This window comes from Pleurodeles waltl, chromosome 3_1 (assembly GCF_031143425.1).
Source record: "Pleurodeles waltl isolate 20211129_DDA chromosome 3_1, aPleWal1.hap1.20221129, whole genome shotgun sequence".
NCBI lineage: Eukaryota > Metazoa > Chordata > Amphibia > Caudata > Salamandridae > Pleurodeles > Pleurodeles waltl.
The window spans coordinates 529837407-529864440 of NC_090440.1; the positions used below are offsets into that span (position 1 = coordinate 529837407).

The 27034-nt window shown below is 44.4% G+C and overlaps 1 protein-coding gene across 3 annotated transcripts in view; it reads left to right on the forward strand.

Moving 5' to 3' along the window:
• Positions 1-27034, forward strand: part of RASL12 (RAS like family 12) — a 188062-nt gene that overhangs the window by 1618 nt on the left and 159410 nt on the right. The window lies entirely within an intron of this gene.

A 27034-nucleotide genomic window follows, 5' to 3' on the forward strand; every position in this document is an offset into this window, starting at 1 on the left:
TGATGAGGGGCCCTGAGTTTCCCGTATCTCACAAATATTCATTGGTGTTAGGCTGGGTGCAACCCCTGAAGGATGCCCCGCACACCCCAGGGCGGAGCTTGGTCAGTAAAATTGTCCAACAATCACACTGTCTTATGATGTTAAAATTCTTTAAACGACAAGAAGGGCAAATGAGAGTGGATAATGGGGCAGTGGAAAGGGAGTCACATGGGGATTCGTAGGGGTACTAAGTGAGAGAAAACACAATATTCTGTAAAATAACCAACATTTTGTAAGTCTTTCAAAGCACAGAGGGAGAGTGTGTGTCAGTGGCCTAACAAAGGCCCCCAACAGCCCCTGTGGTGGTGGGGAGGAGCTCTAAGGGGACCCCCTCACCACAGCACCTGGCCTGAGTGAGTCTGGAGAGGGGGGGGCCTCCATATACTTTGAAGGGGTCCCCCTCCAGTTTCATTACACCACTGGTGTGTGTGCGTTTGTGTTTGTGTAAGAAATTACTGATGAAATCTGAAAGAACCCTCACCATACCGACTGAAAGCATCTGTACACAACTTTTTACCAAAAAATACATTTATTAACCGGGTAACAGACCGGCGAACTCATCTGGTGCCACTGTGTGACACATGATATTGGCTTCCCTCAAAGGTCTCCCGCTGAGGAGCCAATATCACATGGTGGCAGGAAAAACAGGCTGAAAACTACCCTAAACAGTGGTTTTCAGCTCATTTGTGGAGGCTTTTAACTGCGATGTCCATTAATGGGTGTCAAAATACACAAGGAGGTCAGCAGCAGCCTCAGCAAGCTTGTTTTTTTCCTGAGGAGGGGTTTGGGGCCGGGGTAGGGGCAAAAGTGCCTCTTAGGTACTTTTCCGCACAAGACCGCACGCCCTCCAAGGCCGCAGCCCCTCCTCACACTGTGAGGTTTTTGATGAAGTTGGCAGGTCTGGTCCAACACCCCCAACAGCCCCCACTCCCTCAAAGCTACGCCCCTGCCCCACGACAGGCCCCCCACTGGCTGCAGAGGCCCCTGATATAAGAAAATGTCATTACAGGTGGGCCATCCGCTGAAGGCTTGAGCCTGAAGCCAGCGAGGATCCGGCTGAGGTCGAGGTTCTGTCGGAAGGAATCCCAATCCCTTGGCGAACCAAGCTTTCATGTGACTTCTGCCTGTCACCCTCGCTGTTCTACCCACATGCACAACAAGGCAAAAAGAAAGCATTAACATCCCAGGTAAAAAGGAAAGACAAACCATACAGGTACACATTTTGTCACTAATTTGTACACAGTGAAGAAAACCTACATTAATCACGGCTTCCCTGCTTAACCAAATTGTGTGACTTTAGGCAAATATTTTATTTTACCAATCCTCCTTTTTTCACTGTGACAAATGAAAGCACCTTCAAATACCTGTGTTCTGAATACCAGTTGTTCAGAAATGTGTATGTGATTTAATAGACTATTTTGTTGCTCTATCTACAAGAATGTGGGCCACACAGAGGGTTCAAGTGACAGCTGTCCTACCTCTTAGTTCACTGATGTCACTGTTGCCAGAGTGCTGGTGGGGGCAGAATGGTTCCAAGTTCATGTTTAAAACTTATCATTTTTAATAAGTACTTCTCAGTGCAGTGCTATCATGAGTGTATTAATGTCATAGCTTCCAGGTGTGAAATAAACTGGGTTTTTTTTATTTGTGATTTGACGTCATCATATTTTATGTGATGTTTGTTGTTTAATTTCCATGGCAAACATTTTCAGGGCTCAGCTCGTTCACCGGCTCCAAGAGCCAAGCGAGACCCTTGTTTTTTTTCAGCAGCCCTTCTGGTCTTTGGAGCTTTGACATCGAGGACATTTTCCTAATTCTCTATAGACCAGTCTGGTGGGGGTGGGCGGGGTCTAGTGTTCCGCCTTAGAGGCCAAAGAAGATTTGCGATTCCGATTATTTGATGTTGCTGTTCAGCACTCGCTTCTACACGTGACTTATTGGCACTTCCTGTTGGTAAACTTGGCTCTGCCGAGGTCTGTCTCTAAGGGATTGTAAATGATGTATGTGGCTTGGAGAGTGAGATTCTGACCAGGGCTATGCTTACCGGATGGAGAGAGAAGATCTTAAAACCTGTTGGGCAAACCTACAGAGATGAACTACTCAATGTCCTGAGTGCCTCAGCTGGGCGTTTAAGGGGGTGTTGATCCCCTTTCCACCTAACCCGAGCCAGCTGCTGTGTTTTTTGTACACGGGGCCACTCTGCCTCATCTAACCCGTTCCTATGAGCCCTTGATTGTGCAATTACTCTTGTGTGTAGTGTGATTATCTGGATCTCCCGCTGTACAGCTTTCTTGCCGCTGTTTTCCCATGTTTCCCTGTTCCGGTGTTTCCCCGTCTCACCAGACGTTGCTGCCGACCTCCACAGTCCCCGGCCCTCTGGTTCCCAGGCTCCCTGTCCCCTGAGACTCCCCGCCGTCTGGCTCCTTGTACCGGCCTCCTCGAACTTAGACATGACTCTCTCCCCGGTTCTTTCTTGTCCTGGGCCTCTCGGTCAGCCACTTGCTAGGTTCATCTTCTGATAGTCGTCTGCTTGGAATATGTAGAATTATCCTGTCTGGCCGCGCGGCTGCGGAGGCAGGATCCAGGGAAGCTCAGTAGTATCCTGACACAGGGACCCGTCCCATCCCTCTGCCCGCTATTGGCCGTGTAGCCCCATTGAACAGGGGAACTCTGATACCAGACACAGTGCTACCCTGTAACTCCAGTCTCTGTTATTCTTGGCCAGACTCCTCACCTGAAGACTCTCCAGCAGAGACTTAAACCTCTTTCCTTCTCAGAAAAGCTACCTGCGACGTCCCATCCTCACCCACAAACCATTTATAGCAATCGCTTTCCAGCAACCGTGTGAAAGTAAAGGCTCTGAATTGGGACATTATGTGGGACTGGCATTGCAGGTATTTCATTGGTATGGGCAGGAGGAGGGTACCACATATTTCAAAACAATTCTTGAGAGGAACCGATAGCCCTTGGCAAAATTAATGTGGTGTTCCAGGGAGGGTCAGCATGACTTGGAATTCAATGGTGTGTTGTAGTGAAGTGTGACCTGGCTGTTCGAGCAGTGGCAGCCTCAATGGACATTTATATCACATCCACTGCGCCTGAGTAATTATTAATCAGCAGAAGTTGAACATAATGGGTTCAATTTGTTCACTGATACGCAATTTCAGTGCACAAACATGTATATGCAGTTTATCAAGCCCCCATGTGTAAAGCGACGTGGTTTCGGTTGGGTTGTGGCCTTCTGTCGGAATTAGTCAGACTGAACCATTGTAGTGGATTCAGACCTATAATCTGGGGAGATTTCTGAACTTTTCAAGCATTTGTTCCGAAGATAATGATGCGTTTTCTTCTGCCAATTTTGATTATTTGTTATTAATACATCCCGCCTCACTTGCCTTAGTGCAGAACAAGTTGGTGAAAGTAACTGGGGAAAAGCATTCACAGTGATAGTAAAGTACAATATATGTCGCATGTTGGGTGTGGAAGAGAAGGTAGGTAGAGCTTTGGGCATGGCCCTCTTAAGAGGAACAGGCAAACAATTGCTATAGAATGTGGGGGGCTGAGTCCGGAAATGATACTGAGAAACGGGGCACTGAAGCCAAGATTGGTGAGTAGTTGTAGGCGCTAGATCTTTGCCACAGTGGGAGGACACTGGGGCATACTTTCATTGTAAGGTCAGGACTCTAGAGCAGAAAGGAGGCCAGATTAGAATTAGGGCAGAATTGAAGGACAATGAGCATGCACTGCAGAATTTCTTGAATGCGGCTTTCTTTCCCGGCCCAGGGGCGGGCTGTTTGTAACATAAATAGCTTCGCTCAGGAATGAGAATTAGGATGTGGGATATGGCAAATGGATAAGAATAGGTAGCAGGGTGAAAACTGGGCTGCATATGGCTTATAGAAACAAGCATTAGAATAAACCATAGGTCGGCTTTAACCCCTTAACTGCTGCCCTCCCCCCTCCTTGTGCTCAGCCCTTTTTGCTATTTTGAGTAGTTCATGCTTACGCTTCTTAAACTATTGTCCACATAAGGTTTCTAAGCTACATTTTCTCCCCTTTTTCCAACATCCTGCGGACTCTAAAGGTACCCATGGTTGTAGATTCACCTGGAGTGGGCTGAGAAAATAGCCAAAATGTAGCTAAACTTTTAGTTTTTTGGGAAAAATAGGAAAGAATGTTCTGGATAAAAGTGTCTGTTTTTCATAAAAATGGTGTCTATGAACGATTTGCTGTGGTAAAGTCACTGTCTCCGAGCTTTCAGGAGCATAGAGAGCTGAATCATAAACCTTTTTTTTTTACCACAGTTTTGGTGATTTTCAAATAGTTAGCCCATTTTTTCTATTTTTTGTGCTTTAAACCTACTTCCAGTTTGTGGTGGAAACAGTGTGAAACACATGGGTGATCCAGGAAAGCTATATATTTCTAAAAAGTGGACAACATTCCGAATCCAGCAAGGGGTCTTACGTCTAGATCCCTCAAGGTTTTCCCAAAGAAACTAAGGGCCTGATTTAGAGTTTGGCAGATGGGGTTACTCCGTCACAAACATACCGGATATCCTGTCCGCCATATTATGATTCCATAACGTCCTGTGGACATCGTAATATGGCAGATGGGATATCATCACATTTGTAATGGAGTAACCAGTTCACCAAACTCTTAAACAGGCCTTAAGTGTTGAATTAAAGAAATATTGAAAACAAGTAAGAAACACTATTTGTGACAATGTTTGCACCTGTAACTTTTTGCACAATGGCCAGTTTACAAAAGCAATCTACTACTACATTTGCTAGACCCTTTTGGTTGTGAGGATATAATTAGATAAGAACCACAGTACTCAATCGCAAAAAGTATATAGCAGTGTTAGGTAATTCACTAAATATATGATAGAATATAAAACACACTCTTAAGTACACAGTAGAAACTGCAGCAAAATTGTAATTATTTTTCCTTGTAATCCTCTTGGTTTATTTGTATCCAAAAGATGTTCTTAACAGTATAGTTCAATAATATTGAACTGGTTGGTAATTTGTCCTTTGTAGAGAGTACATTTCATATGATCCATGTACGCACAGTACAAACAGTTACAGCTCGTATGAGGTGCAATAAACAACAGCCTGGATAAATAGGGTTTGTAGGTTCTCCAAAATGATGACATTCCCAGAGCCAACAACTGAGCTGCACCATACAGTAGTTTTTCAGAGTATAGACCAGTTCATATGGTGAACTATGAAGAGTGGAAAATAGGTATAAAGGTAACATATATATTTCTGAAATGGGCATAAGATATGGAAATTAAGAGCAGTGGTCATTTGTAGATCCGTGAATTTGTGGGTAACCGTACTAGCATATGATTTAGAGGGTATTTTTCAAAATGCCTTCTTTCGTATACACTGGCTTTTATTTGGATGGTACAAATGCAGTGAAATCCAATTGGTAATAACACATATCCTACTATCCCATGTTCCCACATGTCTTCAGATAAAAAAATGCATATTTAAAAAAACTAGATAGCTAGGGAAATCCAGACTAGAATGAATTGCATGGCTCTCACAAGGTTGTTTTACCCAGAATGCCTTGCAAACCTCAAACATTGACTAAAAAACAAATTGTCCTCACATTTGTGTGATGGAAAGTTCTGGAATCTGTGGGGAGCCGCAATCTAAATGGCACCTCACTTGTATGGCTAGGCTTAATGCCTGTTATATGAAATGGCCCATAACGTAACATGGATACATCACATTTCTCCACTCAAAACTGGCCTGTTTTTTGCAAACGGGGTAGCTGTGGATTTATGACCCTAGAGTAGGGGGCACCTAGGGAAACCTAGATAACCTACACAATTTTAAAAATGAGAAACCTAGGGAAATCCAGAATGGGGTGACATATGGATCCCATGAGGTTTTTTCCACCCAAAATGCCCTGCAAACCTCAAACTGTGCCTGAAAAATCGCCCATTTACCTTACATTTCTGTGATGGAAAATTCCAGGATCCCCAAAATTCCTACCACCCGGCATTACCCCACTTGTGTCAATAGAAATACTGCCCCACTTGTATGGTTGGGCCTAGTGCCCACGACAAGAATGGTTGAAACAAAGGACAATGGGAGCCCTTGAGAAAAGGGGCATCCATGCCTAGTATTTTGGTCTAGTGAGAATGCTTTTGACACTTGGCTGTCTATCTTGATATTAGCTGAAGGTTTGTGGTAAAGGAACAAAGCAATATGGCTAAAGCATGGGCCTAAGTTGAATCGATCTAGGACTGCCTTAAGGAAAGGGCAAGAAATCTTATTGAAGGCTTTTTCGGCATCCAGTGCCATAGCCATCGTTGGGGAGGAAATTGATTTTGCCTTCTTGATGATGTGACTAAACAAAAGTATATTGTCTGCAACATGTCTGCCCTTTAGGAATCCTGTTTAGCTAGAGTTTATATGGGAAGTGATTATTCTCTCAAGTCAAGTCACTTGTATCTTGACAAAAATCTTGTAATCGTTTTTTAGTAGTGAAATTGGTCCATAGTTTTTATGTTTAAGTTTGTCTTTGCCTTCTTTGTATGTCACTACAATATATGCCTCCTATGCACTGCTGTCAGTCTTCCCAGACGACTCAAAATAATTTAACAATTTTATAAGCTGTGGTAGTAATGGGTCTTGGTAGGTTTTATAGAAGGCAGGTGTGTAGCCATCAGGGCCAGGGCTTTCTTGCATTTAAAGGATTGAAAAGCACTTAAGATTTGTTTATCCTCAATTTCTTTACTGGGAATTTTATTGGACGAGTCAGTACTTTTAGATAGGCTTAGGCTGTCAAGTTATTTTTGGCAGAGAACAGGAATGAATCCAAAATTGCATTGGAGTCTGGTAGGATTAAGCCCTTTTTATCTTTAATTGTTGGTTCGTAGGTATTCATGAATCTTAGTTTTAGACGGAGAGCAAGATGGCTCCCAGTTTTCTCATGTTCCAGGAGGTTTGTGGTTTTCAGTTTGCTTGACCATACATGTGCTCGTTCACTTAGAATTTTGGTGAATTCATATTTTAGTGGTTCAATTTTGAGGGTGATATTGTGATCAAAAGAATTGGATCTTTCTAACTCTAGCAGCTTGATGAAAGATTCCAGGTCATCCAGTCTCTTGTTTACGTTTCTATTTTTCTCCACCATAGTAGACATATTACCCATCTAATGGTGACTTTTGTCACATCCCCAATAGTTTCTGGGGAATAGTCATGAGTAGTGTTGTCCTAGAAAAAATGGCCTCACATATGTGGTTCTTTGCAACAGGTTCTTCTAGGATACTCTCATTCATTTTCCAAGTATTGTGTTTTGGGTGTGGTTTAGCCAACTCTATAGTAAGGGTGTTAGAAATGGTGTTTCTGGATGGCTAGGGTATGCACCTAAGCCAGGTAGAGCCCACTCACTCTAGTCAGGGCAAGGGAGCTACACATCCAAGATAACCCCTGCCTACCCCCTTGATAGCTTGGTACGAGCAGCCAGAGCTATCCCAAGGGCCATATGTAAAGCAGTTGCAGAACACACAGAACACACATGACCACTATCCCCACCACAAAGGAAACACCACGTTATATAAAACTAAACTGTATTGCACACATCATTAGACCAAACACAACATGTCAGTAACACCCTGCTAGCCAAGCAGTTGTCAGAACATTACACAATACTATTACTCTGCAAAAACCAGCAGTTGTCACATACCACACATAGGTTACTGGCTGCCCTGCAACATAAGCAGTAGTCAAGTAAACACTATCATTGGAAAGGCACACACTGAGGAAATACACGTCACCTGCAAGGTCAAACAGCATCATGAATGTACGCCGTTGCAATCATATTGCGCAAAATTCACCATAACATCAGCACTGCACCTATCATGGAAAACGTGTCACCAACAAGGTAGAAACAGTATCATGAAATACACAGGGAACATTATATTACACAAAAAATGTAATCAAATCAACAGGAATGCCCAGAACCAAGAAGCATTCCTTGCCTGCTCACAGGTCAAGTTCCTGGGGCCACATAGGGGGAACTCCTGCTCTCCGCCAGCGTTAAGAGGGGGGGTCCCAAAACCGGCTTTGTGGTTTCCCTCCTGCCCAGCAAGCTTGCTGAATATGGGTGAGGGAGGGGGTGGCACGCACCCCCTCGTATCCTCTGGGAGGGTCTCTCCCAACACACAAAAACAATTGCCACAGTGGCACCCGGGTGCCACGACCGACCCTCATGGGGGCAGGGAAGCCAAAGGAACTTGCTGGAGCATGCACGTTTCTCATGCAGCGACCGGGGAAGAGAGACTTACCCTCGTTTCCCCATGTCCTGCTCTCGAGGTGCTCCCTCCTCGACTGGGGGTACTGTGCACCACCTCTCTGCCAGACGGGGCCTACGCTGAGGCTTCCTCACCACCCAGGGTAGAGGACAGAGGATCCTGCAGCCTCTCGCGCCTGGGGGGACCACACGTCTCCCCCGAGCGTGCTACACTGGTGTCGCTGTCCTTGGGGTGGCCCACAGAGCAAGAGGGGTCTCAAATGAGGTCTCCCTCCCTCACCACCTTCTTCAGGACAAAAAGGCAAAACTGAAATATGGATATGGACCTGTGATGTTTTGTGAGCAGTGATCTGTCTGGTTTACGTTGGATGCAGACCTGAACAGTACACGTTGGGAGCATATTCATTTGTCCTGAAGAAGGTGGTGGAAGAATCTTTATATTACCACTGAAACGTGTCAACGCTAATTGGACTGCTGGACCCATGGGAACGGGCCTAATTGTGAACAGGGGTTGTGCACAAGAATTGATTGGCCTGTATATACCAAGACTGGGACAGCTGGAAGACAATAGATGAATACAGATGTTTTTGGCTTTCTCCAGTGTGATGGTGTCTTTTAAATGTTTGGTTTCTCTTTAAAAATCTTTATGTTTTTATTTGTTATGGGGAGTTGGATTTTGTAATTTTTAGGGACCTTGTATTTATATGGGATTATTTAATTAAATCTAAATATTTTACTGATTCCTTTATTTTTAGACTAATCATTGGAGTGAGTGATTGGATGTTATAATATGTTGTATATTTGTGAATAGTCATTGAAGTGAAAGGGTGTGTTGATTGGTTCACATTTCCTCTGGGGACCTTCTCTCTTTTTTCTGTGAGACTACCAGACACCAGGACCGGCAGAACGCTAACTTCAGCCACCCGCCCATGTCCTCCTGGCATTATGGGGTCCCTCTCAGCAGATGACTGAGACTGGGTCTTAGGCATTCTGGGACTCAGCCCACCCCATTCCCTCTCTTCTGAGACCGGACATGGGATCCCAATCCCATCCCACCACACTGGGACCTACCCAGGACACTGCAAGCCTCTGCCACCTCACCTGGTAGGGAAACACCTAGGCCGCCCCCTTTAGGAACACCCCCAAATGTCTCACCAGACCCTCTGGCACTCACCCACAGGTTTGCCTCCTTTGCTAGCTCTCTGGGGTCAAAGAGCTCACACACTGACAAGTGTTGGTGTGGCCCTGAAAAACAACAATGAAGCAGGTGCTTTCTGACAATTAGATTGAACAGCCCTTCAAAAGTGTCTACTGTGCTACCCATCTATCCAGTGCCATGCAGCAATCCCCCACAAATTCTCTCCAAGAGTTTCTTACTGCCCCTGAACCTCTTTCTGTATTCCTCAGGGGTGAAACCATACTTCACAATCAGTGCGTCCTTTATAGGGGGATACTCCTTCCTGTCCCTCCCTTCCAGGGCCATTAGGGCACCCCTCCCCTCCTCAGGAATATAGCTCCCTAGGACAGTCCCCCAATCCTTCTCAGGGATCCCGCGCTCTACCAGAGCCACCTCATATTCCTTCAACCCCCTGACGTATGTATCCCCCCTCCTGGAACCTAAGTACCAGATATGTGAATATGTGAGGATCATCTTTGCCACTGCACTTAACATTGCTGCCACCACTGGACTCCACCTGCAGCTCTAGTGATTCCAGACCCTTCTGACTGGGCTCAACAGTCAGTCTCTCTCTGGCAAAGGCCCTCTCTGCCTCTGCCATCCTCTCAAGTGCTAAGGTCTTCTCCACCTCAGCCCTTCTCTCTTCCACAGCTATTCACGCTAGCTGCAACTTCTGGTCCCTCGCTTCCCGCCTATCACTAACCTCATCAGGTGACAAGAAATGAGAGGTGCCACTGCTCCTACAAGGGACTCCCTATCACTGGGGCCTTCCCTGTCAACTGGCGTCCCTGCCCAGTCATTCTCACCCTCCTGGTCTGTCTCTTTACCGCTCACTAGGGATGAGTTCTGGGAGCCCTCCCATTGGGAACCCTTACTACAATCAGAATCCTCTGAGTACCCCCTAAGAACACTCCTTCCCTGGGCATATGTCACAAACCTTTCAAAGAAATTTAGAGATCTCACAATGTCCCCACTCTCTGGCAGTCCTCTCTCTCTACAGAACCACTTTAATTCCTCCTGTGTGTAAAAAGGCAGGTCCTCAAGGTTAAAGGTTGGCCCCATTTTGATAAGGTACAATTAACACGTGTGACAACCCAAATACCCAAGCTTAAGAACTGAAAACAGGAAAAATGACCAATGAGAGAAAATCAGGAGACACAAAACATGTGATGGTCTAAAATACAGTTTGTGGTGCAACAATGAGTCACAATGGTATTGTGCAAGTTCTAGTCCTATCCTCACCGCTGACAACCCATGTTCGAAATGGTGTTTCTGGTTGGCCAGGGTATGCACCTAATCCAGGTAGAACCCACCCACTCTAGTCAGAGGAAGGGAGTTACACACCCACGATAACCCCTGGCCACCCCAATGGTATCTTGGCACCAGCAGTCAGGCCTATCCCAGAGGCAGTGTGTAAAGCGGTTGTGCAACACACACAACACACATGACACACTATCTCCACAACAAAGGAAACACAACACCACATTTTATAAAAATAAACTGTATTGTACACATCATTAGACCAAACACAACATGTCAGTAATACCCTGCTACCCAAGCAGTTGTCAGAACATTACACAGTAGTATTACTTTGCAAAAACCAGCAGTAGTCACATACAACACATAGGTTACTGGTTATCTTGCAACATAAGCAGTAGTCAGGTGAACACTATCACTGGAAAGGCACATCTCATGAAATATACATGTCATCTGCAAGGTCAAACAGCATCATGAATGTACGCTATCCCAATCATATTGCACAAAAATCACCATGACATCAGCACTGCACCTATCATGGAAAACATGTCACCAACAAGGTAGAAACAGTATCATGAAATACACAGGGGAAATTATAATACGCAAAGAAAATGTCATTCAATCATCAGGAATGCACAGAACCAAGAAGCATTCCTTGCCTGCTCATAGGCCAAGTTCCTGGGGCTGCAAAGGGGGAACTCCTGCGCTCCTTCTGGCTTTGCAGGATGGGACCTCCGTTGAGGTTTCCCTCCCGCCCATCAAGCCGTCTGAATATGGGTGAGGGAAGGGGCGGCACACACCCCCTCCTATCCTCCGGAGAGGTCTCTACCCACACACAAAATCAATTTCCACAGACATCTGTTGGGTTAAACTAGTCTTTTGTGTAAGACCAGGGCACAGTCTTTACAAATGCAGATGTGCCCGCCTCCTTTTCTCTCAGTCCAGGAAGACCATTCAATATTCAGATGCCCCTCTGTGGCACCTCCTCTCTCCCTGTGTACAGGCTGTCTGAAAAGTATGCACAAAGCTCAGATGTCACTCTGCCCCAGACGTGGATTGGAGTCAAGCTGCACAACATCAGAGTCAGAAGCACAGAGAAATGCTCACTTTCTAGAAGTGGCAGTTCTATAATGGTAATAAAACACCTACACCAGTAATCAGCATTTCTCACTACCATTACAACCATCCCAAACATGCCTACACTACCCTTCATAGATCAGACAATACCCCCTAGACACAAGGTAGGGCATTTCCGGACAAACAGGCACATGCCATGCCTTCTACATATATAGTACCCTGCCCATAAGTCTAGCTGGGTCTACCTTAGAGGTGACATGCATGTAGTAAAAAGGGAGTTCTAGGCCTGGCAAGTAAATTTAGATGCCAGGTCCCTGTGGCAGTAAACTGTACATGCAGGCCTTGCGCTAACAGGCCTGAGACAGGTTTGAAAGGCTACTTCTCTGGGTGGCGCAAGCCCACCAGTAGCATTTAATTTACGGGCCCTGGGTATAGGGATACCACTGTACAAGGACTTATAGGTAAATTAAATGAGCCAATGAGGTGTAAGCCAATTATACCAACTGTAGAAGGGAGAGCAAGTGCACTTTAGGATTGATCAGCAGAGATAAAGTGCTCTGAGTCCTAGAGCCAACAAAAAGAGGTCAGAAAACATAGGAGGAAGGAAGCAAAAGTTTGGGGACGACCCTGCAACAAGGGCCAGGTCCAAAGGGATGTACAGGAATGGCCAGAGATGGCAATAGAATCAATAGTGGGGTGCGAGGAGAGTGAAACAAGATTACTACTACTAAATAAGTAGTCTGTTTTTGTCAATGAATTATGGGGGTGTGAGTAAAAAGTGAATTTCCTGATGCTTGGGTTATGCAAGTGCCATGCATCTAATAGGTTATTGTCCTTTCCCAATTTGCACATTTGAAGATAGGATTTTGGGTGGTTTGTATATGCAAGTGGACTTTCTATCTAGGGGCAGCATCCCATGTGAGATTAAAGTCAACTCCTAAGACTTTGTAACTATCTTTTGGTGAATGGGATATTTGCATATTGAGACCAATTTAAAAGCAGAGTTCATCATTTGCGGGAGTGTTAGACTTTTCATCCTTGGCATGGTCTCCCTTAACTTTTTACCTCTGTTTCCCAGGTTGTTGCTGTGTGCTGGACTCTGTTTTGCTATTTGTGTTACTCTGGGCATGTTACCACTGCTATCCAGTGCTAAAGTGCAAGTGCTCCTATACAAACTGTGTATGTAATTGGTTCATTCATGATTGGCATATTTGGTTTACTGGTAAGTCCCTAGTACAGAGCACTAGAGGTGCCCAGGTCCTGTAAATCAAATGCTACTGGTGGGCCTGCAGCACTGGTTGTGCCACCCACAATAGTAGCTCTGTAAATATGGCTCAGGCCTTCCACTGCAGTGTCTGGATGTGCAGTTTTAAACTGCAAATTCCACTTGGCAAGTGTACCCACTTGCCAGGCCTAAACCTTACCTTTTCTTACATGTAAGCACCCCTAAGGTAGGCCCTAGGTAGCCCCATGGGCAGGGTGCAGTGTATGAACATATACTAATGTGTTTTATATGTCCTAACAGTGAAATACTGCAAAATCCGTTTTTCACTGTTGCAAGGACTATCCCTCTCATAGGTTAACATGAGGGCTGCCTTTAAATATGATTAAAGTGTAGATTCCCTTTGGGAGCGGATAGACATGTGGAATTTGGGGTCTCTGAGCTCACAATTTAAAAATACATCTTTTATTAAAGTTGATTTTAAGATTGTTTGTTTGAAAATGCCACTTTTAGAAAGTGAGCATTTTCTTGCTTAAACCATTCTGTGACTCTACCTGTTTGTGGATTCCCTGTCTGGGTCAGGATGACAGTTGGGCTGTTTGCACCTCTCTCTAGACAGTGACACAAAGGGAGCTGGGGTGTAGCCTGCATATCCTGATGAGCCATCTGTGCTAGGAGGGAGGGGAGGAGTGGTCACTCACACCTGAAAGGGCTGTGCCTGCCCTCACACAATGCAGTCTCCAACCCCATGGTGAGTGTCTGGGGCCTGGCCTGGGCAAGCCAGGATTTCACATTCAAAATAGACTTTACTTTGAAGTAAGCCTACTTCAAAGGGCAAAATGGGTAGAAGAAGGGCACCCAAAACCACAGATATTAGATCACTTCTGGAAACCTGCCTGGAGAAGAGCTGAAGAGCTGAGGAAGAAGAACTGCCCTGCCTGTGACTGTGCTTTGTGCAGCTATCCTGCAGATGCTACTTCTGCCTGTGCAAGAGGACAAATACTAGTCTTTGTGTGCCTTCTTGCTTGTGAAAAACCCTCCAAGGGCTTGAAACTGAGCTTGCCTCCTGTTGTTGAAGTCTCAGGGACAGCAAAGACTTCTCTCTGCCAGCACCTGGAGCCTCTGTTGAGGCTCCTGCCCTACCAAGCGGTGCCCTATCCAGTTCCTGGGGCCTTGTCAGGTGAAGCTGGTGGACCAAAGTTGGAAATCCACACACAGATCGCCGTGCGGGGAAATTTCCGACACAACCTCTGAGAGCGGCTAAAAGAACGACGCACCGCCAGCTCTGCAGCGGAAATTGACGCAGCGCGGCTGTGGAATAGATGCACGCGGCTGGAGAAACGACGCTCAGCATCGCAGACGGAGGCTGCAACAACGCAACATCGCTGGGTGTGGAAAAACAACGCAAGCCTGCACGGACCCAAGGTGCTTCGTCTGGATCGACGCATCTCTCTCCTTCGGGGAAAGAAACAACACACGCCGATCGGACCGGAGAAGGAGAAACGACGCACAACCTCGCTTGCAGGTGAGAAATTGACGTACCACTTACCTTTTTCGACGCACACTCGCCCGTGCAGGTTATTTTGACACGTCCCAGGTACATTTTCACGCTAACAGCGTTAGATTTGTGTTTAAAAGAACATGAAGACTCTTTTTGCTTTTTGATTAACAACTTGACTTATGTATGTTGGATTTTTGTTGTTTTGGTCTTGTTTATATTTTCTATTTTTCTAAACCTGTGTTGTGTCATTTTGTAGTGTTTTCATTAAGTTACTGTGTGTGTTGATACAAATACTTTACACCAAGCACTCTGAAGTTAAGCCTGCCTGCTTGTGCCAAACTACCAAAGGGGTGAGCGGGGGTTAGCTGAGGGTGATTCTCTTTTACCCTGACTAGAGTGAGGGTCCTTGTTTGGACAGGGGGTAACTTGACTGCCAACCAAAGACCCCATTTCTAACAGGGAGCATATAAGTTAAAGATATAAGCTGTTATATCACCTATGGTGAGTCAGCTTATGAGCCTTCTACTGAGTCAAGTCAACAACAAGCTTTATTCAGTCATCGTAACCATCAAAGCATCATATTACAATTGGTTTAAAATCTTACAAAAATATAAAAAACATAAAACTTGTAAAGTACGATCTTAGGGCCAGATGTATGAAGATTTTGCTTTTCGAGTGCCTCATAGCGAATTTTAAAAAATCGCTATTTACGGCACGCAAAATGTGATGTAACAAAATTGCGAGTTGGAAATAGCAATTTCTTAAAAATCGCTAATGCAATTTGCGATGTCCAAATACCGAATCGCAAACAAAATTGCGATTTGGTATTTGAAAATCTCAAATTGCGAAAACGGTTACCTGGCACAGCCTGATGACATCACAAGCAGGAAGTGAGTCAGCCCATGCTGTTTCCAGGTACCACACTCACAGGAGCAGTCAGAGAGTCACAGACCAGCCCCAGGGAGCAAGTGTGCGAGCAAGCCAGGACCTAACACCAACATGGCCAATGCTGGCAATGGGAAGGAGAAGGGAGAGAGGAAGAGGAAGCTGAAATTCAGTGAGCAAGAATTGGAGGTGCTCACTGAGGAGGTGGTCAGGAGCTATGACCGGCTCTTTGGGAAGAGCTCACTCCAGGAACCAGAGTGAGAAGCGGAAACTTTGGGCTGACATCCAGACCAAAACCTGTGCAGTGGGGGTTGCGCAGCGCCCGGTGGAAGAGACACGCAAGAGGTGGTACGACCTGCGTTCCCGTACCAAGGAGAGGGTGGCCAGCAGGCTAAAGGAGGCAAGGAGCACAGGAGGCGGACCATCCACCGAGACACCCTCCACCCCCATGGAAGACCTGGTAGAGTCCATACTGCTTCCAGAAAGTGTCAGTGGGGTCACTGACATTGACACTTCCGGCACACCCAGCACCAGCAAAGGTAAGTCCAATAATGATGTGTCTACCCATATGTGCATGTACAAATGCCCCTTAGGAAATAGCAATTAGTGCAAAGCATTGTGATAAGTAGTCTATTCCACATCTTACATGCGGCACAACAATGCCCAGGGATTGGTGCAAATAACCAACGTTCTGGATGCTATGCTGCCAGAACGTAGTGCTACACCCAGCAAACTGGGTGTTGGGGATACTGAGGAGTCATCTAGCCTCAGCAGTCTTGCAGTCCCCGTGATGGATCCTAGGCGTCGCAGTGCCAGGCACAGTACAGCCTGTGAGCCTGATACAAGAGGTGCCGGCGAGGCCACTGCGCACTCAAGTGGAATGCTTGGTCGTAAGAAGTGACATTGAGGGCTACAGGGGACTACCTTCACATGTAGCAACACAGTAAAACTATGATGATAATAGTGTGACACTGTTAATGGCTCATGTCTGCCTCATGTGTATTGCTTTGTCCTAATGACACATATGTTACCTGAAGTCAAGGTAATAAAGGTGCTAACTACCGGAATACATGTCAGTGAGGTGGTGTTGTCATTACTTACATCTGAAATGGATGTGCGTGATGTCAGCACGCCTTTGCCTGCCCTCTGCTGCACTGGTCCTTTCTGCTGGCTGTAGGGGTGGTATGGGATCATCATCCTCATCTGAGTCTGGCTCCGATGTTTCCACAGGTATGCCCCTGGTGGTAGCTATATTGTGCAAGATCGCACATGTGGCCACTATCCTACAGGTCGTGTCCGGGCTGTACTGTAGTGCCCCTCCAATTTTGTGGATGCACCGGAAGCGACTCTTCAGCAGGCCAAAGGTGTGCTCAACCACATTGCGGGTTGCCTGTGTGCTGAATTGCATCTCCGCTCTGCTGGTGTTGCAGGATTTAGGTAGGGTGTCATCATGTAGGTGTGCACTGCGTAGGCACTGTCTCCTGGAAGGAACAGAGGGTATAATGAGTAGCTGTGCCTTCTGACGTCACACTGCCATCAATGCAACATTGTAAAGTTGGAAATTATCTAGTAGATATCCTTCACCAAATTCCCCAGCTAGCAGTCTTGTGTGAATCCCGCTGTGGCGAAAGATGTACGAATCATGTGTGCTCACTGGGTACCTGGCCACGAGATCAGTTATGATGTAGGAGGCAATGCATATCACCTGTATGTTCATTGAATGTTGGTATTTACGGTTGCGGTACACATACTCTCTGGTCGATGGTGGACAGATTGCAACATGTGTCCCATCTATGGCACTTAGGACATGGGGGAACTGTGCTATCTGATAGAAATCGATTTTTGTCTGCTGTATTTCCTGTGGGGTGTGGGGGAATATGATGTACTGGTGTTTCCTGCTCAGCATGGCATTTAGAAATGCATTGAAAAATCTAGAGAGTGCACTCTGTGATACCCCTCCAGCTGCTGCAATGACCCCTTGGTAGCTCCCTGAGGCAAGTAGGTGCAGGGAGCATAATACCTGCACATGGGTGGGTATGCTATTGGTCCTGTGTGTTGTGCACTGTAGTATGGGTTGTAGCTCAGCTATCAGGTCAAATATCATGGCTGAGCTCAACTTGTACTTATCAAAAATTTCCTCCTCAGTCTGGTCAAAAAGGGTAATGCGCACTCTGAAAATGCGCTCCTGTCTCCTCCTCCCTCTCCTCAAACCTGCCAAGATCCTCATTCTCCTCACAATAACGTAGAGTGCAGCCATTGTGGATAAGAGGCTGAGGCATTCTGGGCCTCTTTATATAGGTTGCACCTGGTTACCACCTGGTTTCAATCCGTGGTAAATTGCATGTGCAGAAGGCCATTCTGCGATTATTCGCAATTTGCGATTTTTTGATGCATCGCATTGTGACATGGTTTTGCGTGTCGCATTCTGTGTATCACAATTTGCGACAAGAAATACCGATTCTGTATTTGCGATTCGCTATTCGGGCTTGCAATTTGCAGGATGCAAATAGCAATTCAGTTTTTCATGTCGCAAATTGCGATACTCAGATTGCGACACGCAAAACCATGTTGCTTCGCAAAAAAACTCAATTTTTGCGATTCCTTGTTTTTGGCCTGCGAATGCCTTTCATACATCGCAAAACAAGTTTTTGCATTCGCAAACGGCCGATTTCTGCGATTCGAAACATCTGGCCCTTAAACTTCATAACTTTAAAATACTTGTGTACCTAATATTAATTTCAAAGAGAATTATTTAAAAAACAACTTCGTATATTCCAAGCGGCTACAAGGAACTTGCTAACTGCAAGGATGAAAAAATTAGAGGTATCACTTTTAAAAATTCTTATAGCTGTACAGCACTGGCTCAAACCCAAATCTCGACAGATTGCACGAATCTATTTTGACCGTGGAATGGAGTATGCAGGACAGAAAATATGAAATGTTCTACAGTTTCTGAGCAACCACGACAAACTGGACATAGACCAGAAAGTAAATTTGGTCCCCAGCTTTTTGATAGGGACAACAATGGAAGACTCCCAAAGCGAAAGCATGCATACAGACCCTTCTCCGGTAAATCAGGTATAAGATCTAAGTACAGTTCATACTGGGGTACCACTTAAAGTCAATAAATAAGTTGGTCAGCCAACCACATGATTTACAACAGATGGAATTGTTTCTTACGTAGGACCAATAAGCTGTTTTCAAAATAGTTTAATGAGATTTTTCCAAGTTTTGTGGGTTTTCCCAGAAACTTCCCAATCCTAGGATACAGAACCAGTTTGATGCACGTTTGACCCAAGGGATAGTAGCCACATTCGGCCTCCTTAATAGGTCAAGGGGGGAATCTCTGTATACAGTGAGTTCCGGAACAGTCCAAATCCTTACCCAGAAAAGCAAGGGCCTTAGGGCTATCAAGTCAGCTATACGATTAAATCCAAGGTCCAAAAACATTGGGATCAGGGGTGTGCTAGGAGGGCACGCTATTAAAGCCCTGGCAAAATTATTTTCTCCCACAGATAATCTTTTGCTTTAAAAAAAACCCCACAATTCAGCACCATAAGTGGCCGCACCCTGCGCCTTGGCCAAATAGATTTTGATAGCTAGAGATACAGCTTTAGATATAGAGCTTTTATAAAAACGCAGGATAGCTGCCGCTCTATTATGGAGGAGCCCCACACTTTTGCTAATCTGGTCCTCCCAATGTAGATTACTTGATATCCTCACACCCAGGTAATCTATAGTTCTAACCCTACTTAGGAAAATTCCACCCAAATTAATAGTGCATCTCCTACAAGGACCAGGGCTGAACACCATTAATTTAGTTTTGTTAACATTCAACTCCAAACCATAATCCATGCAGAAAGATTTAATTCTGTCAACAAGGATTTGGAGGCCCATTGGGGTCCTGGAAATGAGAAGGGAATCATCAGCAAAGAGTAATATAGGAATCTTCTGCAAATTCAATGTGGGAGCATCATTGTGGCAAGAGGACAGAGTTTGTACCACCTCATTAATAAATAAGGTATATAAGACAGGAGCCAAAACACAACCCTGACGAACTCCCTTCTAAATGGGATTTTTTTCTGACAGCTCTCCTTGGTCGCCCCATCTCACTTGGGCATTTGTGTTTTCATACAGCCATTGTAAAAGAAGGACTATATTTGTTGTCATACCCAACCTATATAATACTTCCCATAGATTTTCCCTTGGGACCAAGTCAAAAGCATTTCTAAGGTCCACAGAAACAACATATAGGTATTGCTTGGCAAGAAACACATATTTCCAATATAAAATCACCAGCCTAAAAACCTGGTCTATCATGCTGGTTTTAGGGCAGAAGCCCCCCTGTAACGGGGAAAGGACCTGATGATCTTGTACCCAACTTGTTAACCTCTCCAACAGCTGTTTAGCGAAAAGTTTCTGTAGATTATCAATAAGACTAATGGGTCTTTAGTTAGCTGGGAGCCTTCTACCATTCTCATCTTGAAAGATGGTATCAAGTGTACTGTTAGGTTTCTTTGAGACAAGTGTAATAACACCATTTTTCGTAGTCTTGGCTGGGGCACGCATGCTGTGTTGAACCCAAGAATGTTGCATATATTTGCCTCAGTGAAATTGGCTGTTATTTCTTGTAATAAGACAATGTCAACATGAAATTTGCAAGAATAGTTCAGTATTTATTTGCATTCAATTGGACGGTTAAGGGCCTTAGTGCTCAGCAATAGAATTTTAAGTGTACTGTTATCTATCACCAAGAGTTAAAATAAGCTGATGAGTTAACTCAGACGTGGCCCAAAGTGTAGACTAGACAAGATAAGACATAAATGATTTGCATATAGCAGAGAGAGTGTGCACCTATAATCGAGTAGAAAATGGGATCAAGAAAGTAGTAAAAGGAGTGATCAGAAAGAACAAACTCATGGTTAGTATAAGTTACCATGTACATTAAAACATAACTGCAAAAATTCCTTCTAATCCACCCCAGCCTAAAAAAGAACTGTGGAACAGTGGAGGCCTTGAATAGGCTAAAGAAAGAGCAACAGCTTTCATAATATAAAAAAACATATTGCATAGCCCTTAAGTAGAGAATTGAGTTCTAGGTGAGCAGTCTCTAAAAAATCAACCAAATGATATATAGAGAAAAAGCCACAACAACAATAGAGAGATATTATAGGATGTGTGCAGACCCAGCAGGTTAAAAGTTATACCTGAGCTGAGTCATTGTGACCAGGAGTCTATGCAGGTGAAAGTGGGATGTGTTATGCAGATGAATTAAGATACATAGCAGCACTCATTATCCAAAACAGACCTGGCATGCACAATTGTTCTGACAACATCTCAGGTAGAAATCTAAGGCTGCAAGACATGTAGGGAGTGCATTGTAAGTCAAACGTAGAATGATTTTTACGCTGGCGTAGTGCTGGCACTATAAAAGAATTATGGCACCACATGAAAATAGTGTGTGTCAGACCGTAGGTGGTTGGTGTGACCAGTGCCATAACAGAGTATCATGTAGTAAAATAATATAATAGCATGTTCAATGAGTTGAATTAAGTAGTGAATAGAAACAACAATTAAGGTATAAAATGAAATATGCAAAAAGTATGGACAACTCAGATCAATCATATCATCTGCCAGAAAGGTATCAACATGTGAGGATTATCATATTTTAGAAACATTATAGGGTCATCAACAGTGTCAGAAACATGTAATATAAAACTCCACTTTTGCATTAACTGGAAATTTATTAAGTCTATAAGGGCTTTCATGAGTGATTCTAAGTCTTTCGGGTCATCAAAAATGTTTGAGCTACCCGCATGGGTAATTTTCAGTTTTGCCAGACTCAAGAATGAGAAAGAGATGTTTAGAGATCTAAGATATGGTCTCAAGTTTAGTAAACTCTTTCTATGAATCACTGTCGGTCTTGCACCAGCCTGGGAAATACCAATTTTGTGTCTATTCCAGATCAAGGGCTTCAATTTCCTAATTAGGTCAAGAATCAGTGTCCTATTCTGGTACCTGAGCAAGTGAAAAATCATGGGTCTTTGGTGCTCTTAAGTTGAATATCTTCTAGTAAGGATCCTATAGGCACTTTCAATTTCAAAACCTTTCACAAAGGCTATCCCATGAGCTTTTGTTATCTATGTCTCAAGAAAGGCAATGCATGACTGTGCCTTCTTTTCAGAATTTTCCAGGAGACCACATATTCTCAAGTTGCCTCTTCTGTTACTCTGTTCAAGTTCTATGATCTCATTCTAAAGTGAAGTTAGTTTCTTTATTATTAAATTAGAATTGTTGCCCAGGATGTTCTAGGTATCCCCTGTTCAAGTAATCCAAGCTTTAGCTTCCTCTAGTCTATCAGCTAGAATTCCCTTCTGTTCAGTTTGAAGGGCTTCCATGTTTGACTAGTCAGAACATGGATAGACTTTAGTCGCTGGAGGATAATTTTCATATTACCAGCATTGTTTGACTTTCCTTTGATCAGAGAGTCTGGAAGGGGAGAGGGGCGTTGTGTTTGTCCTTTTTGACCCACTTAGTGGTCTTTGATGTTTATCTGTCTTATGTTCCGCCATGATGTCCAACAGAGATTCTCAGAAACCAGTGACCAAAAGGAAATCTCAGTAAGGTAAGTCCCCAAAAAACACAAAATAAAGCTTAAGGTGTGACTAAAAGAGTAATGAAAGGCATTTTGCTTTAGTTGCACATTTGCGGGTCAGAAAGATGTGCCAAAAAGGTGATTTGGCATACATGTTTTCATATGTAGACTTTCACAGTGGTGTCAAGTAACCAAGATCTTAATTAGGCCGCTTGCCCACCAACAGCGAGGTGTACAGCTAAATAGGGGGCCAGTGGTAGAGGTCAGCGTTTAGATCAATAAAAGGTCTGAGGGCCACACGTGACATGCCATGTAGCGAGCACTCGTAGCTTGTGAGGATAAAACACAGGAAAGTACTCCTTAGTGCCATTCCTCAATTAATAGCAAACCACACTTTGACCACAAAAAGCTTTCACCACAGTGGACACTGACCTTAGAATGTTGGCAGACTGGCCATGTGGCTGAGAGAAAATTATTGTGCATACTTATTTAGGCTGAGAGCCTTTCTGCAGGGGTAAGAAGAATCGCTGAGGAGCAATGGAGAGATACCCACAGAAAGAGTAGGTAGGGAACGAGGCAGCACTCAGTTGCCCATATCAGTGCTTGCAGTGGTAGTGAGAGGGAGTTAAGAGTCAACACCCTCCTCATCATCATGCCATTGCAAATATGATCTGGAGGCTACAAGGAGAGTCAAGGCCATGCCTCACAGCTCCGTCTTGACAGTCATCACGTCAGACCTGGAATGACTGTACCAGGTAGAAATATATCTTTAAGGGACGATTATGGGCTCAAATAGTAATCCACACAGGAAGAGTGCAACAAGGGGGTGTATCAGTAAACCTGTCTGAAGTCTTGGTGATAGGAAACCACCATCCACCCTCTGTCTCAAGCTGGAGCTCCAATCCCAGACGGTCATCTTCTTTGAGTTCAAGCCACCGTAAGTGTGGCTCTTGTTGGAACAGAGGTCTGTGCAGACTTGAGGCACAGCAGCCTTGTACTGTACCTTTTTCTGGGGACCAGTCAATCCACTAACTAAGGTTCTGGAATGGTTTGGAGTGGTTCCTTTTCAAGTGTCTTTTTCTGAGTATGTTGAAGTCAGAGTCTTTGTGCAAGGTAATGGCTCTCACAGGAAGTAGAGATGATGCTAGCTCCCAGCAGGAGTATTCAAAACAGGGTCACACTGGAAAGTGAAAATTCTGCACCTGGATGCCATCAGCCTTCCTAAAGTAGCAATCAAGGACAGGCAAAAAGGCATGCTCTTCTTGGATTCTGCTGACTCACCCTTCTCCTCTAGCCTCATCATATGGCAGTGATATGGAAAATCTAATTAGCAATCTCTTGCTAAAAGGCTCCTACAGAATTTCTAAGGGTAGCCTTATCTCCATCCTTCCTCACTTAATCAGTTTCTGGGTCTCCACACTCTGGCTTCAAGAATACAAGGAAACACCATTCACATATTAGGGGTTAGCTGTATCTATCCTCCATCCTGAGCAGCACTAAACAAAATAGATCCCATTGGTCGCTGAAAACATGCTCACATTGCACAGTCTCACAGTATTTGTATGTGATACACTTATACAGTAGCACACTTGCAGGCTGCACGCATACTGAATGTCAGAGAGATGGCCTGGGTGCCATGTAGAAGCGGAGCTGGGATGCCACTCATTTTTTCTGACACAGAAAAATGGTCTGATCAGGACTAATAATTCAGAAAAATTGTACTCTGCCAGCATTGCTTCAAGTTCATAAACCAGGACATATACATTAGTCCCATGTGAACCAAAGAGGTCATGTTTTTTCCACATCTCTTCAGGTCCCAGAACCAGCATCAACAGGGACAGGCCTATGCAATCGCAAATACAGCAAACCAGCAGGTTAGCTGGGCCGATCCAAAGTTAATGTATCTGCTCCACATGCAGTTGGGTTGCCCACGTATACCATAGAAGGGACATTCAAGTTCCAGCATGTGGTGTTATATAGCATAGAGTGACATTTCATATGCAGATGTGGTCCTCTGTGGTGGGGTGTAGTGTGATGCTTGGTATGGTGCGATGTGGTGTTGGACTGTGTGCTATATTTTGATGTGCTATGGTCTATGTCATATTTTGTGTTGTGTTACCATGCAGATTGTGTAGTCTGCTGTGTAGGGCAATGTCCTGTTCAATGGTGTGGTGAAGCATGGTGTGAAGTGATGTTGTATCATATTGTATTGTGTTATGTGGGATATGTTATTGTGTAGTATAGGCTGTGTGGTGCATTTTAGTGTGGCAACTTAAATCATACAAATCCATGGCTTATGTAGCCCCTTGGTGCAAAAACATATGATGCATTCCTTTGACGAGATGACCAAAATTCAGAATGTCCCTGTGAGTGATTAAATCTAATGAAAGATTATTTTGACATAACTTAAATCTGTGTTTTCATGTTCTTAGTTGTTGCAGCTGTCCAATACTGAGTATGCATTTCTGTAGTGTAGCTTGTGGCTCATTGCATCCTCACAGTAATTCATTGATAATTGTCTATTTTTCTCTCTTTCTCTAAGTGCACTATGTTACCTTGACTAATATCTTTGGTTATGGGCATGAGCACACTGTACCCCTAAAAAAAGTGCATCTCAATTGTGTGCCCAAACGTTAGGTATATTAAGGATGATGTTAACTTCAAGCCATAAGGCCATGTGTTCCAGAGGCAAGGTTTAAAACACTGTCACTAAGAAAGGGACTGACTCAAAAAGTGAGTTCTAGAGTGGAATTTACATAATCGTGTAGATTTCTTACATAAACTCAAAGGTACAATGCAGAAATAGTAAAATGCAGATGCAAAAATAGTCTCTTCAATGCATAGAGTCATTGCAAAAAAGGCTCTCAGTAATAGGACCAATGAAGAATAATAGGCAAAATCAGAAATAGTCTAATGGCCTAATTAAGAGTTTGGCAGACAGGAAAGCCTGTCTGCCAAACTCCCAATAGGGTGGCCACCTCTTTCGTGGCGACCACCCTGCTGGAGCTTTTAAGAGTTTCCCACTAGGGCTGTGGGCGGGAACCTTGGTTTCTCCCTCCAGCCTAGAGGGAAACAGGTTACAGCATTGTCTCTGGCTTGTTATCGAGCCAGCGGCAATGCCGTAGCCCGCAGGGTGCACAAGCACCCTCGCAATGTTCATTGTCTGCAGAGCAGATAGTGAACATTGCAACAGTGCTCGGCAGGGTGGGCCCCCTGCACCTGTTCTCTGCCAGCCTTTTCATGGCAGTAAAGCGCCATGTAAAGGCTGGCGGAGAACAAGGTTGTAATCCGCAGGGCAGCATTGCATGCAGCGTTGCCATGGCGGATTACGATCTTTGCCACCGCCAGGGGCAGGAATCATGGATTCTGGTGGTGCTGCCAGTCTGTCTGCCAGGGTCTTAATGTGGCGGCAACAGCTCGCTCCTGGCCGCCATCGCAATGCTGGTGGTCTGAAGATCACCAGCCTTGTAATGAGACCCTAAGTCTCAAATGTGTAGCAAAATCAGTAAAAGATCAAATAGCATCTCTAGTAGAAGGCGAAAGGTGCCTGACTCACCCTCAAATTCAAGGACTACATAGCTAATTTCTCCATTAGAAAGCACTGAAACTGCAAAGTCAGCATGGTGTAAGCAAATAATTATATTTGCAACAAATCATATTACAGTATTACGATTCGCCATGTAACTTCATCACCTTAGCACTAAGCCACTAGATGAATATTGATTCGGCCCTTCTACCTAATGTAATCCTGAGGATCCTGTGGAGAAGTGTGGCTCGATGGTTAGAGCGGCAGACCCTGCAGCAGAGATCTGGCTCAAGACCAGGGTTCAAGTCCCGCTTCAGCAGGTCTTGGGCTCAATTCCCCTTGACCAGATAATTCTCGCCTCAGGGCCTAATCTAATTCATGGGTCCCACTCTGCAACTCTGGGCAATAGCTTGCTTAATCTCCACAACGGCCCCAACAGCGCTTGGATGCCTGGCTTCACCCTGGGGGTGCTCAGGAGTGGGCGCCTCACAGGGGAAAAAAAAAAAAAAAGCCAGGAGGGGTTCCATAGCGGTATGAGTACAGCGCCTTAAGACCCTAACGGGTGAGTAGTGCGCTATACAAGTGCTAATTTACATTTACATTTCAGACACTAGTTACATAAACAACAGTGAGCCATTGTTAATAAATGTAATATTGCATACAAGTGGGTGGTCCTTGGGAATTGTTATTAAAGCTTCCTCCACCAGGCTTTCTTCGAAAACAGTGTTATTCCGAAATAAACAAATCCACATCTTGTTGCATGTAGTGAAAGGCAAAAATATAAAAAGATAATAAACATGATGATTCATTTTGAGCTAGGTGGCATTGAGGCCATCTGAGGACTAGCTAGCCTAAGCAAGAATAACACACTTTAACATGTTGTAGCAATTTTGTTTCAATTCTAAATAGCTTCATGTCAGTATACACATGTGAATTAGTGTAGATTAATTACTCTGCACACTAATAATAATGAAAATGTTTCATTAAACACACAAAAGCTCTAACATGGATTATCCTTCAGAATTCCCACCATGTGCTCTTTTTTATTTTGTGACCCATGCAAGTATACAGGGCTGAGGGGTGTTTTGTGCCAGTGAATATTACTGGATTATGGTGTGCATGTCTTTATGCTTCCTGATGGAACTTTCACTAATGTTGGGTGGTGGTGAGATTAGGTAAAATCCAATTGCTCACGTAGCAGGTTATGCTGTTGTGTGGCATATTTGTTTTGTGCTTTAACGATGGGTGACGTGAATTTGTTCTGAATGGTGTACAGTGATTGAATGATGTATGGTGTGGACAGAGAAGTACTGTGTGTTATTGTATGGAGGTAGGTGGTTTGCCTTTGTAGGATATGTTATGTTGTGGATTGTGTGTTGGATCACATAAGATGTGATACAGTGAGACACAGAGCATGGTATAAGGTTACATTTTTTTAAGTGGAGAATGAAAATAAGGAATGGGATCATATACTGTAATGTCTT